The following is a 13,860-nucleotide window of genomic DNA, read 5'->3' on the forward strand; positions in this document are numbered from 1 at the left end:
ATTAATGGGGTAAATAGGAGACTATTAAAACAATATCTCATGGGGGTATTGTGATGAATAAATGGAATTAAGTGAAATACCTGGAGAAAAGATCTATGTTACTTCTCAGGGTATGTTGAAGTACTGAAGAGGAGAGACAGAAGAGTTTGTTCCCTCAAGGAATTCAAAACATAGCAGAAGAGAGATATCACATAGCACTGTAATCCTTGATTTACTTGTGGAAATGAAGGTGTAGAGGTAAACCCAGGGTTCTCTGTGAGCAAAAGAAAAGTATACATTTTAGTAAGCTTTATCACTTTATCTGTAAAATGGAGATAATAATATACCTACCTCATAAGGCTGTTTTGAGGATTTAAATAAACAATGAATAAATCGTTTATTCTAGTTTCTGGCACACAGCAAGGCCTTAATAAATAGTAGATTGAGGGACTTCCCTGGTGGTGCAATGGTTAAGAATCCACCTGCCAATGCTGGGGACACGGGTTCAAGCCCTGGTCCAGGAAGATCCCACACGCCGCAGAACAACTAAACCCACGAGCCACAATTACTGAGCCCGTGTGCCACAACCACTGAAGCCCACGCTCCTAGAGCCCATGCTCCACAATGAGAGAAGCCACTGCAATGAGAAGCCTGTGCACTGCAACGAAGAGTAGCCCCCGCTCACTGCAACTAGAGAAAGCCCGTGTGCAGCAATGGAGACTCAATGCAATCAAAAATAGATAAATAAACAAAATAAATAAATAAATTTCTAAAAAAATAAAATAGTAGATTGAGTTGAATTTGAAGGACTAATGGGCATTACTAGGTGTAAAAAGTATTTTACAAATGGAAAAGCCCCCAATTTGTTTCCGGGGATTGTCATTCTTGTTTTTTGCTTCTTTTATTTTCTTCAAGAATATCTTTTCAAGGAGAACATAGCCAATTAAAATGAACAGAATAATGCTGCTTTTTATACCAGGCAGTGTCAAGTGTAAGTGCTAATAGCACTGGCACAGAGGTCCCCAAAGAATACTATAAGAAACACGCAGGGAGAGGACCTTCAAGATGGCGGAGGAGTAAGACTTGGAGATCAACTTCCTCCCCACAAATACATCAAAAATACATCTACATGTGGAACAACTCCTACAGAACACCTACTGAACACTGGCAGAAGACCTCAGACTTCCAAAAAGGCAAGAAAATCTCCACATAACTGCGTAGGGCAAAAGAAAAAAAAAGAAAGAGAGAGAGAGAGAGAGAGACAAAGGAATCGGGATGGGACCGGCACCTCTGGGAGGGAGCTGTGAAAGAGGAAAAGTTTCCATACACTAGGAAGCCCCTTCACTGGCGGGGACAGGGGTGGGCAGGGAGGGGAAGCTTCAGAGCCACAGAAGAAAGCACACCAACAGGGGTGCAGAGGGAAAAGCAGAGAGATTCCCGCACAGAGGATTGGTGCCGACCGGCACTCACCAGCTCAAGATGATTGTCTGCTCACCCGCCGGGGTAGGCGGAGCTGGGAGCTGAGGCTCGGGCTTCAGAGGTCAGATCCCAGGGAGAGGACTTGGGTTGGCTGCGTGAACACAGCCTGAAGGGGGCTAATGCACCACAGCTAGCCAGGAGGGAGTCCAGGAAAAGGTCTGGAGCTGCCAAAGAGGCGAGAGACCATTGTTTCAGGGTGTGCAAGGAGAAGAGATTCAGAGCACCACCTAAATGAGCTCCAGAGACAGGTGTGAGCTGCGGCTATCAGCACAGACACCGGAGATGGGCTAGAAACACTAATGCTGCTACTGCAGCCACCAAAAAGCCTGTGTGCAAGCACAGGTCACTATCCACTCCTCCCCTCCCAGGAGCCTCTGCAGCCCGCCAGTGCCCAGGTCCCGTGATCCAAAGACAACTTCCCCGGGAGAACATATGGCACACCTCAGGCTATTGCAACATCATGTTGGCCTCTGCCACCGCAGGCTCATCCCGCATCCCATACTCCTCCCTCCTCCCAGCCTGAGTGAGCCAGAGCCCCCTAATCAGCCACTTCTTTAACCCCCTCCTGTCTGGGAGAAGAAGAGATGCCAGAGGGTGACCTACACGCAGAGGCAGGGCCAAATCCAAAGCTGAACCCAGGAGCTGTGCGAACAAAGAAGAGAAAGGGAACTCTCTCCCAGCAGCCTCAGGAGCAGCGGATTAAATCCCCACAATCAACTTGATGTACCCTGCATCTGTGGAATACCTGAACAGAAAATGAATAAACCCAAAATTGAGGTGGTGGACTTTGGGACCAATACTACACTTGGGGTTTCCGGTATGCGACTGACTAGTTTTTCATTTTTATGTTTATCTTAGTATAGTTTTTAGCACTTGTTATCATTGGTAGATTTGTTTATTAGTTTGGTTGCTCTCTTATTTTTTTATTTAAAAAATTTTTTTTTATTTTTATAACTTTATTTTATTATTTTCTTTCTTTTCTTTCTTTTTTTTTTCTCCCTTTTCTTCTGAGCCGTGTGGCTGATAGGGTCTTGGTGCTCCAGCCTGGGGCCAGGCCCGAGTTTCTGAGGTGGGAGAGGCGAGTTCAGGATATTGGACAGCCAGAGACCTCCCAGCCCACATAATATCAATCAGCGAGAGCTCTCCCAGAGATCTCCGTCTCAATGCTAAGAGCCAGCTCCACTCAATGACCAGCAAGCTCCAGTGCTGGACACCCCATGCCAAACAACTAGCAACACAGGAACACAACCCCACCCATTAGCAGACAGGCTGCCTAAAATCATAATAAGGTCACAGACATCCCAAAATACACCACCGGACGTGGTACTGACCACCAGAAAGACAAGACCCAGCCTCATCCACCAGAGCGTAGGCACCAGTCCCCTCTACCAGAAAACCTACACAACCTACTAAACGAACCTTAGCCACTGGGGGCAGACACCAAAAACAATGGGAACTAGAAACCTGCAGCCTGCAAAAAGGACACCCCAAACACAGTAAGTTAAGCAAAATGAGAAGACAGAGAAATATGCAGCAGATGAAGCAGCAAGGTAAAAACCCACATGACCAAACAAATGAAGAGGAAATAGGAAGTCTACCTGAAAAAGAATTCAGAGTAATGATAGTAAATATGATCCAAAATCTTGGAAACAGAATGGAAAAAATATAAGAAATGTTTAACAAGGACCTAGAACAACTAAAGATCAAATAAACAGTGATGAACAACACAATAAATTAAATGAAAAATACTCTAGAAGGAATCAATAGCAGAAGAACTGAGGAAGAAGAACTGATGCGCGACCTGGAAGACAAAATAGTGGAAATAACTAGGGCAGAGCAGAATAAAGAAAAAAGAATGAAAAGAATTGAGGACAGTCTCAGAGACCTCTGGGACAACAAGGAATGCAACAACATTCAAATTATAGGGGTCCCAGAAGAAGAAGAGGAAAAGAAAGGGACTGAGAAAATATTTGAAGAGATTATAGTTGAAAACTTCCCTAGTATGGGAAAGGAAATAGTTAATCAACTCCAGGAAGCAAAGAAAGTCCCATACAGGATAAATCCAAGGAGAAACACGCCGAGACACATATTAATGAAACTATCAAAAATTAAATACAAAGAAAAAATATTAAAAGTAGCAAGGGAAAAGCAACAAGAAACATACAAGGGACTCCCCATAAGATTAACAGCCGATATTTCAGCAGAAACTCTGCAAGCCAGAAGGGAATGGCAGGATATATTTAAAGTGATGAAAGGGAAAAACAACCAAGATAACTCTAACCAGCAAGGATCTCATTCAGATTTGACAGAGAAATTAAAACATTTACAGACAAGCAAAAGCTAAGAGAATTCAGCATCACCAAATCAACTTTACAACAAATGCTAAAAGAACTTCTCTAGGCAGGAAACACAGAGAAGGAAAAGACCTACAATAAAAAACCCAAAACAATTAACAAAATAGTAACAGGAACATACATATCGATAACTACCTTAAATGTAAATGGATTAAATGCTCCAACCAAAAGACATAGACTGGCTGAATGGATACAAAAAGAAGACCCGTATATATGCTGCCTACAAGAAATCCACTTCAGACCTAGGGACACATACAGACTGAAAGTGAGGGGATGGAAAAAGATATTCCATGCAAATGGAAATCAAAAGAAAGCTGGAGTAGCATTGTCATATCAGACAAAATAGACTATTACAAGAGACAAAGAAGTACACTACATAATGATCAAGGGATCAATCCAAGAATAACATATAACAATTGTAAATATTTATGCACCCAACATAGGAGTACCTCAATACATAAGGCAGACACTAACAGCCATAAAAGGGGAAATGGGCAGTGACACAATCATAGTAGGGGACTTTAACACCCCACTTTCACCATGGACAGATCATCCAAAATGAAAATAAATAAGGAAACAAGCTTTAAATGACACATTAAACAAGATGGACTTAATTGATACTTATAGGACATTCCATCCAAAAACAAGAGAATACATTTCCTTCTCAAGGGCTCATGGAACATTCTCCAGGATAGCTCATATCCTGGGTCACAAATCAAGCCTTCATAAATTTAAGAAAACTGAAATAGTATCAAGTATCTTTTCCAACCACAATGCTATGAGACTAGATATCAATTACAGGAAAAAACTGTAAAAAATATAAACACATGGAGGCTAAATACGCTACTAATAACCAAGAGATCACTGAAGAAATCAAAGAGGAAATCAGAAAATACCTAGAAACAAATGACAATGAAAACACGACGGCCCAAAAGCTATGAGATGCAGCAAAAGCAGTTCTAAGAAGGAAGTTTATAGCAATACAATCCTGTCTCAATGAACAAGAAACATCTCAAATGAACAATCTAACCTTACACCTAAAGCAATTAGAGAGAGAGGAACAAAAAAAAAACAAGGTTAGCAGAAGGGAAGATATCATAAGGACCAGATCAGAAATAAATGAAAAAGAAATGAAGGAAACAATAGTAAAGATCAATAAAACTAAAAGCTGGTTCTTTGAGAAGATAAACAAAATTGATAAACCATTAGCCAGACTCATCAAGAAGAAAAGGGAGAAGACTCAAATCAACAGAATTAGAAACGAAAAAGGAGAAGTAACAACTGACACTGCAGAAATACAAAGGATCATGAGAGATTACTGCAAGCTCTATATGCCAATACAGTGGAAAACCTGGAAGAAATGGACAAATTCTTAGAAACACACAACCTTCCGAGACCGAAGCAGGAAGAAATAGAAAATATAAACAGACCAATCACAAGCACTGAAATTGAAACTGTGATTAAATATCTTCCAACAAACAGAAGCCCAGGACCAGATGGCTTCACAGGCGAATTGTATCAAGCATTTAGACAAAAGCTAACAGCTATCCTTCTCAAAATCTTCCAAAATATAGCAGAGGGAGGAACACTCCCAAACTCATTCTATGAGGTGACCATCACCCTGATACCAAAACCAGACAAATATGTCACAAGAAAAGAAAACTACAGGCCAATATCACTGATGAACATAGATGCGAAAATCCTCAACAAAATACTAGCAAACAGAATCCAGCAGCACATCATAAGGATCATACACCATGATCAAATGGGATTTATCCCAGGAATGCAAGGATTCTTCAATATACACAAATCAATCAATCTGATACACCATATTAACAAACTGAAGGATAAAAACCATATGGTCATCTCAATAGATTCAGAAAAAGCTTTTGACAAAATTCAACACCCATTTATGATAAAAACCCTCCAGAAAGTAGGCATAGAGGGAACTTACCTCAACATAATAAAGGCCATATATGACAAACCCACAGCCAACATCGTTGTCAATGGTGAAAAACTAAAACCGTTTCCTCTGAGATCAGGAACAAGGCAAGGTTGCCCACTGTCACCACTGTTATTCAACATAGTTTCAGAAGTTTTATCTACAGCAATCAGAGAGGAAAAAATAAAAGGAATCCAAATCAGAAAAGAAGAAGTAAAACAGTCACTGTTTGCAGATGACATGGTACTATACATAGAGAATCCTAAAGATGCTACCTGAAAACTACTAGAGCTAATCAATGAATTTGGTAAAGTAGCAGGATACAAAAGTAATGCACAGAAATCTCTTGCATTCCTATACACTAATGATGAAAATTCTGAAAGAGAAATTAAGGAAACACTCCCATTTACCATTGCAACAAAAAGAATAAAATACCAAGGCATAAACCTACCTAAGGAGGCAAAACACCTGTATGCAGAAAACTATAAGACACTGATGAAGGAAATTAAAGATGATACAGACAGATGGAGAGATATACCATGTTCTTGGATTGGAAGAATCAACATTGTGAAAATGACTCTACTACCGAAAGCAATCTACAGATTCAGTGCAATCCCTGTCAAACTACCAATGGCATTTTTCACAGAACTAGAACAAAAAATTTCACAGTTTGTATGGAAGCACAAAAGACCCCAAATAGCCAAAGTAATCTTGAGAACGAAAAACGGAGCTGGAGGAATCAGGCTCCCTGACTTCAGACTATACTACAAAGCTACAGTAATCAAGACAGTATGGTACTGGCACAAAAACGGAAATATAGATCAGTGGAACAGAATAGAAAGCCCAGAGATAAACCCACGCACATATGGTCACCTTATCTTTGATAAAGGAGGCAAGAATATACAATGGAGAAAAGACAGGCTATTTAATAAGTGGTGCTGGGAAAACTGGACAACTACATGTAAAAGAATGAAATTAGAACACTCCCTAACACCATACACAAAATAAACTCAAAACGGATTAAAGACCTAAATGTAAGACCAGACACTATAAAAGTCTTAGAGGAAAACATAGGCAGAAAATTCTATTATGTAAATCACCACAAGATCTTTTTGACCCACCTCGTAGAGAAATGGAAATAAAAACAAAAATAAACAAATTGGACCTAATGAAGCTTAGAAGCTTTTGCACAGGAAAGGAAACTATAAACAAGACCAAAAGACAACCCTCAGAATGGGAGAAAATATTTGCTAACGAAGCAACTGACAAAGGATTAATTTCCAAAATTTACAAGCAGCTCATGCAGCTCAATATCAAAAAAACAAACAACCCAATCCAAAAATGGGCAGAAGACCTAACTAGACATTTCTCCAAAGAAGATATATCAATTGCCAAGAAACACATGAAAGGATGCTCAACATCACTAATCATTAGAGAAATGCAAATCTAATCTCCAATGAGGTATCACCACACACTGGTCAGAATGGCCATTATCAAAAAATCTACAAACAATAAATGCTGCAGAGGGTGTGGAGAAAAGGGAACCGTCTTGCACTGTTGGTTGGAATTTAAAGTGATATAGCCACTATGGAGAACAGTATGGAGGTTCCTAAGAAACTAAAAATAGAGCTACCATATGACCCAGGAATGCCACTACTGGGCATATACCCTGAGAATACCATAATTCAAAAAGAGTGGGCTTCCCTGGTGGCACAGTGGTTGAGAGTCCGCCTGCCGATGCAGGGGACACGGGTTCGTGCTCCGGTCTGGGAAGATCCCACATGCCGCAAAGCGGCTAGGCCCGTGAGCCATGGCCGCTGAGCCTGCGCGTCCGGAGCCTGTGCTCCGCAACGGGAGAGGCCACAACAGTGAGAGGCCTGCGTACCGCAAAAAAAATAAATAAATAAAAAAATAATAAAAAAGATTCATGTACCTCAATGTTCATTGCAGCACTATTTACAATAGCCAGGACATGGGAGCAACCTAAGTGTCCATCGACAGATGAATGGATAAAGGAGATGTGGCACATATATACAATGGAATATTACTCAGCCATAAAAAGAAATGAAATTGAATTTTTTGTAGTGAGGTGGATGGGCCTAGAGTCTGTTATACAGAGTGAAGTAAGTCAAAAAGAGAAAAACAAATACCGTATGCTAACAGATATGTATGGAATCTAAAAAAGAAATGGTTCTGAAGAACCTAGGAACAGGACAGGAATAAAGACGCAGATGTAGAGAATGGACTTGAGGACATGGGGAGGGGAAGGGTAATCTGGGAAGAAGTGAGAGAGTGGTATGGACATATATACACTACCAAATGTAAAATAGATAGCTAGTGGGAATCATCCACATAGCACAGGGAGATCAGCTCCGTTCTTTGTGATCACCTAGAGGGGTGGGATAGGGAGTGTGGGAGGAAGACGCAAGAGGGAGGGCATACGGGGATATATGTGTACGTATAGCTGATTCATTTTGTTATATAGCAGAAACTAACACAACAGTGTAAAGCAATTATACTCCAATAAAGATGTTAAAAAAAAAAAAAGAAACACATGGAGGTCAACCATTTTGCCACACCTGGCACATTTCTTAGGCAGGTAGAAGTAGTTGATTCCATAAATTTTGTTTGCTTAGTTGTTTATTTCCTTTTTTCTTCCTCTTCTGTTTTTTAAAAAGACGTCTAGTAGACTGCATTATTCTGTTAATAATTAAAAATACAGGCAGTGTTCAGGATGCAATGTGAGAAATATCACCCCTGTCTTGTAATGCCTTCTTAAAAATGACCCATATGTAGTGGATTTTGCAATAGAGCTCTTTTAATGTGGACATGGGTTTAATTTACAATTACCTGCAATCTTTGGTGTTTTATTCCCACTTATGAGATGAAAGGGCATATGGCAGAGTAGAAAGTGACCCATTCAGGTGTCATTAGGCAGGGCGTTTTTTCGTAATTCTGCCCCTAGCTACTTGTAGAATCTAGAGAGTGTCTCTTAACCTTTTCACTTTTTTTCCTCTGTGGAATGAAGTGTTGGGCTAACTCAAAAATCCCTCATAACTCTAACTGGTTATAAATGGGAGGGTCAGAATTAGGGGTTTGGAGCATGATAGATTTGGCTTTGAATCTTGATTTGTCTCTCACTAGCTCAGGGACCTAGGTAAGATCTCCTTGGTCAGTTTCTTCATCTTTCACAAATGTTATCACCCTTGCTCTAGTAAGTGTTGTTATGAAGCTTAAATGATATAACAAATCCATCAATAATTCCATTGGCTCTACCTTCTAAATAATTCCAGAATCTGATGACATCTCATTATCTCAAAGCCACTATCGTCTCTTCCCTGGATTATTCCAGTAGCAACCCAAATACTCTCTGTAGCTTCTTCCATCTTGTCTTCCTCACCTCCAGCAGTCTGTTTTAAGTGCAGCAGCCAGATCAATCCTTCAAAAATATGTGAACTCATGTCATACTTCTGTTTGAAAATTCTCCAGTGGTTTCCAGTCTTACTCAGAGTGAAAACTCGAATTCTTACGATGGCTAATAAGGCTTCACATGATGAGGCTTCCCATTGCTTCCTCTCCTGTGACTCTTGGAAAAATCCACCCCAGCCACACCGGCCTTCTTTATGTTCCCTAAATACTTTTCTTTCAGATACCCTCTGGGGGCACTCCTTCACATCCTTTGAGTATTTTCAGTTTTTTTCTTTTCAGAGGGGCTTTTCTGTCTCTTCCTCCTCTCCCCCATCCTCCTCCTCCTTCTCCTCTTTCTTCTTTTTTTTTTTTTTCATTTTGTTTACAAAGGTGTAGTGGAGATGATAGGCCCCAGGACCTCATACATGCAAATCTGTTTATCTTCTTTAAAATAGTATCCTCCAGCCTTCGTCCCATCACTCTCTATCATCCTTACCTACTTTTATTTTTCTTTATAGTACTTATCATCATTTTCTGTCTCTCACTGTGTGGAATGTAAGTTTCATAAAGGCAGGGACTTTATTTGCTGAGGTGGCCTCATCCCCTAGAGCAGGACTTGGCACATAGTAGGCAGTCAACAATGATTTGTTGATGAAATTATTACTCTATAAATTTTCAGGCACTAGATAAATGTCACTTCCCAATGCTCCTCTTAAAAACATAATAGTTGGTATCTTTTAGTCATATTATTTGATTAAAATGCAATGGTGGACAGACCCTAGTTTCAGCCCTGACATGTAAAGAGCTTAGAAGTCCTCACTCGTGTCCTTATGAGAAGAAAAATCTAGACAAACTGAAAATCAACAACTTTTTTTGGAACCACTAGAGAACTGAGTTTCTGGGGCAAATCACTCTGAAGTCTGTACAGAAAGGTGCATCCAGATAGTCACAGCTGAGATCTGCTAACCTGAAGTAGAAGCCTCTGGAGATATAAACTAATAGGAATACTTAAATGGTAATTCTGATGAATTGCCAGAGGCTGAGTGTGGACTAGCAAGAGAGTAAGAAAATCCTGGGGCTGCAGTTTTAAAGAGACGCAGAATTTTGTGGGTTTTACCTCCAAACGCCCACTAGATTCTCCCGGTGGAGGTTGGAGAAAGATCCCCTCATGGTTCTGGCAGGGGGAGGAGAATAGTAAATGTCATGAAATACTCCCAGGGTCTTCTGCATAACAAAGACCTACCCTCCAAGGGAAAAGACATTTCCTGATACTTACCTCAAATGGAGGAAGAGCATCCCTCCCACTTCAGCCAGGCCCCTCTAGCCCTCCTGTCTTACCTAGGGTGGAAAAACATGATCAACAGGGGTCAGAGCTTCACTTGGGAAATAGTTTGTGAATACTGCAGCCAGGAAGAGAGTAGGGGGCAGGGGAAAAAAAGCTATGCCACTGGAGAGATATTTGTGAAGGTTACAGCCCTGAGACAGGACCACTAAAACACTGAGATTTAAGCAGAACATTATAGAATGCTCACCTCCCACATACTTACCACCACACCAACAAGGCCCCAGTATAGTAATGGTGAACTATAGCGGAAAGAACGGTGAGACACACTTTCTCTGAGAAGGAGTACTTTAGGAAGTGTCCTTGTTTTTGTTTTGGGGAAGAACACTAGAGTATTTTGAAGTCTTTGGCACTAATAGCTACAGAAAACATTAAACAGAGCCCAATTTCTAGCCAGATTAACATTAATACTCACATTAAAGGCCTCTTTACCTCAGTACTTATTACCGAGTATAACATGTCTGGTTTTCAACAACAGATTACAAGGCATGCCTAGGGGCCAGATAAAACACAGTCTGAAGAGATAAAGCAATCATAAAAACCAGACTCAGATATGACACAGATGTTGGAAGTATTAGACAGACAGTTTAAAATAACAGTGATTAATATATAAGGGCTGCTGTCTAAAAAATTGTACAACCTAAAAGTTGAAAGTTATGTTTTATTCAGGGTCTTACTGAAGGCTATAGCCTGGGAAGGGAGATAGCTTCTCAGACAGGAGTTGAGGGACTGTTCCACAGAGGTAAGGGAGGAACCAGGATATATTTAGGAGTTTTTGCTGGTAAACAAAACAAAACAAAACATGTCGTCATACATCAAAAGGTTTCTGCTAATCACAAAAGAACAGACATCTCAAGTTAATGATTTTAGTGCTTTTCTATGTATGGGAACATACAAGAGTCTGAGCTCATTGAAATTATTCCTTTGCTATGCATCTTAACTATCTAGGACCAGTATAGGTTTTTCTCCATCCTGAATTCCCCTCAGGGTGCACTGTCGGGGGTGGCTGCAGTGGCTGATGGCTTGATGGCAGGAAGTAGTTATTGTTTACTAAAACGGCAGGCAATATATAGTTTTTGTACACAGGGCTCTAATGGAAAAAGACAACATGGAAGAACAGATGGGTAATGTTAAGTACAGAGATTGAAACTCTAGAAAGAATCAAAAGGAAATGCTACTGATGGACTCATCAGTAGATTTGACTAGACAGAGGAAAGATTCAATGAGTCTGAAGATAGGTTAATAGAACCTTCTCAAACTGAAGTGCAAAGAGAATAAACAATGGAAAATAACCAGAAAAGCGCATCCAAGAACTAAGGGACAATTCCAAAAGGTATAATATACATGTAACTGGAATACTAGAAGAGAAAGAATGGAGCAGAGCAATTTGAAGCAAAAATGGCGGGGAACTTTCCAAAACTAATGACAGACACAAGGAAGCTCAGAAAACACCAGCAAGAAAAATAGCTCCCCCTCCAAAAAACAAACAAACAAACAAAACATAACTAGATATATCATATTTAAACTGCAGAAACCCCAAGACAAAGAGTGAATCTTGAAAGAAGCCAGAAACTTGGAGGGGGTGGCAGGGGGAGTGGAAACACTTTACCTATACAGAAATGAGGATAAGAATTACAGTGGCCTTCCAACATTAGAAAGTCTACAAATAACAAATGCTGGAGAGGGTGTAGAGAGAAGGGAACCCTCCTACACTGTTGGTGGGAATGTAACTTGGTGCAGCCACTACGGAAAACAGTATGGAGGTTCTTCAAAAAACTAAAAATAGAACTACCATATGATTCAGCAATCCCACTCCTGGGCATATATCCAGAGAAAACCATAATTCAAAAAGATAAATGCACCCCAATGTTCATTGCAGCACTATTTACAATAGCCAAGACATGGAAGCCACCTAAATGTCCATCAACAGGTGAATGAATAAAGAAGATGTGGCACATATATACAATGGAATATTACTCAGCCATAAAAAAGAATGAAATAATGCCATTTGCAACAACATGGATGGACCTAGAGATTATCATACTAAGTGAAGTAAGTCAGAAAGAGAAAGAAAAATACATGATATCACTTATATATGGAATCTAAAATATGACACAAATGAACTTATCTATAAAACAGAAACAGACTCCCAAACATGGAGAACAGACTTGTGGTTGCCAAGGGGGAGGGGTGGGTGGGGGAAGGATGGAGTGGGAGTTTGGAGTTAGCAGATGCAAACTGGTGTATGTAGAATGGATAAACAACATGGTCTTACTGTATAGCACAGGGAACTATATTTAATATCCTGTAATAAACCATAATGGAAAAGAATATAAAAAAGAATGCACATATATATGTATAACTGCATCATTTTGCTGTGCAGCAGAAATTAACACAACATTGTAAATCAACTATACTTCTATAAGAAAAATTATAGTGGCCTTCTAATCAGAAACCATGCAAGCAAGAAAAAGGTGGTATGAAATATTTAAAGAGCTGAAAATAAAAAATCACCAACCTATAATTCTATATCCAAAGAAATTATCTTTCAAATATGAGGGAGAAATAAAACCTTTCTCAAACAAAAAACTGAGAGAATTCATTGCCAGCAGAATTGCCCTGCAAGAAATGTTAAAAGAAGTTCTTCAGGTAGAAGGAAAGTGATATAGGTCAGAAACTTGGATCTACAAAAAGAAAGGAAGAGCACTGGGGAATAAATAATTGAAAATACAATAAAATCTTTTAATTTTTTATTCTTAATTGATCTAAAAACAACTGCTTAAAGTAATAATAGTAACAATATATTGAGTGATTATAACGTATGGATAAATGAAATGAAATCTGAAATGAATGAATGACAGAAATGTTACAAAAATGGGAGGGAAAATTGTGAATACTCTATTTTAAGGTACTTGTACTACACTTAAAGCAATATAGTGTTATTTAGAGATGAAATTAGATTAGTTAAAAGCATATATTGGAAACTCTAGGACCGTCACTAAAATTTTTAAAAGTTGACTGTAATTTATACTCTAATAGAGGAGATAAAATGGAATCATATAAAATACTTAATTAACACCAGAGAAGGCATGTAAAATACTTAATTAACACCAGAGAAGGCATAAAAAAGGAGAATAAGAAACAGAAAAATGCAAATAGAAAACAATTACATAGTAGATATTAATCCAACTATATCAATAGTCATCTTAAATGCAAATGGTCAAAAATATACCATTAAAACACTCAAAAGAAAGCAGAAAGAGTCCTTTGCTGAGCAGAAGCTTTTTAGTTTGATGTAGTCCCATTTGTTTATTTTTGCTTTTGTATCCTTCACCTGAAGAGACATATCTAGAAAG

Source organism: Aethalodelphis obliquidens, unplaced genomic scaffold (assembly GCF_003676395.1).
Source record: "Aethalodelphis obliquidens isolate GAN/ISIS:26980383/991018 unplaced genomic scaffold, ASM367639v1 scaffold71, whole genome shotgun sequence".
Classification (NCBI taxonomy): Eukaryota; Metazoa; Chordata; class Mammalia; order Artiodactyla; family Delphinidae; genus Aethalodelphis; species Aethalodelphis obliquidens.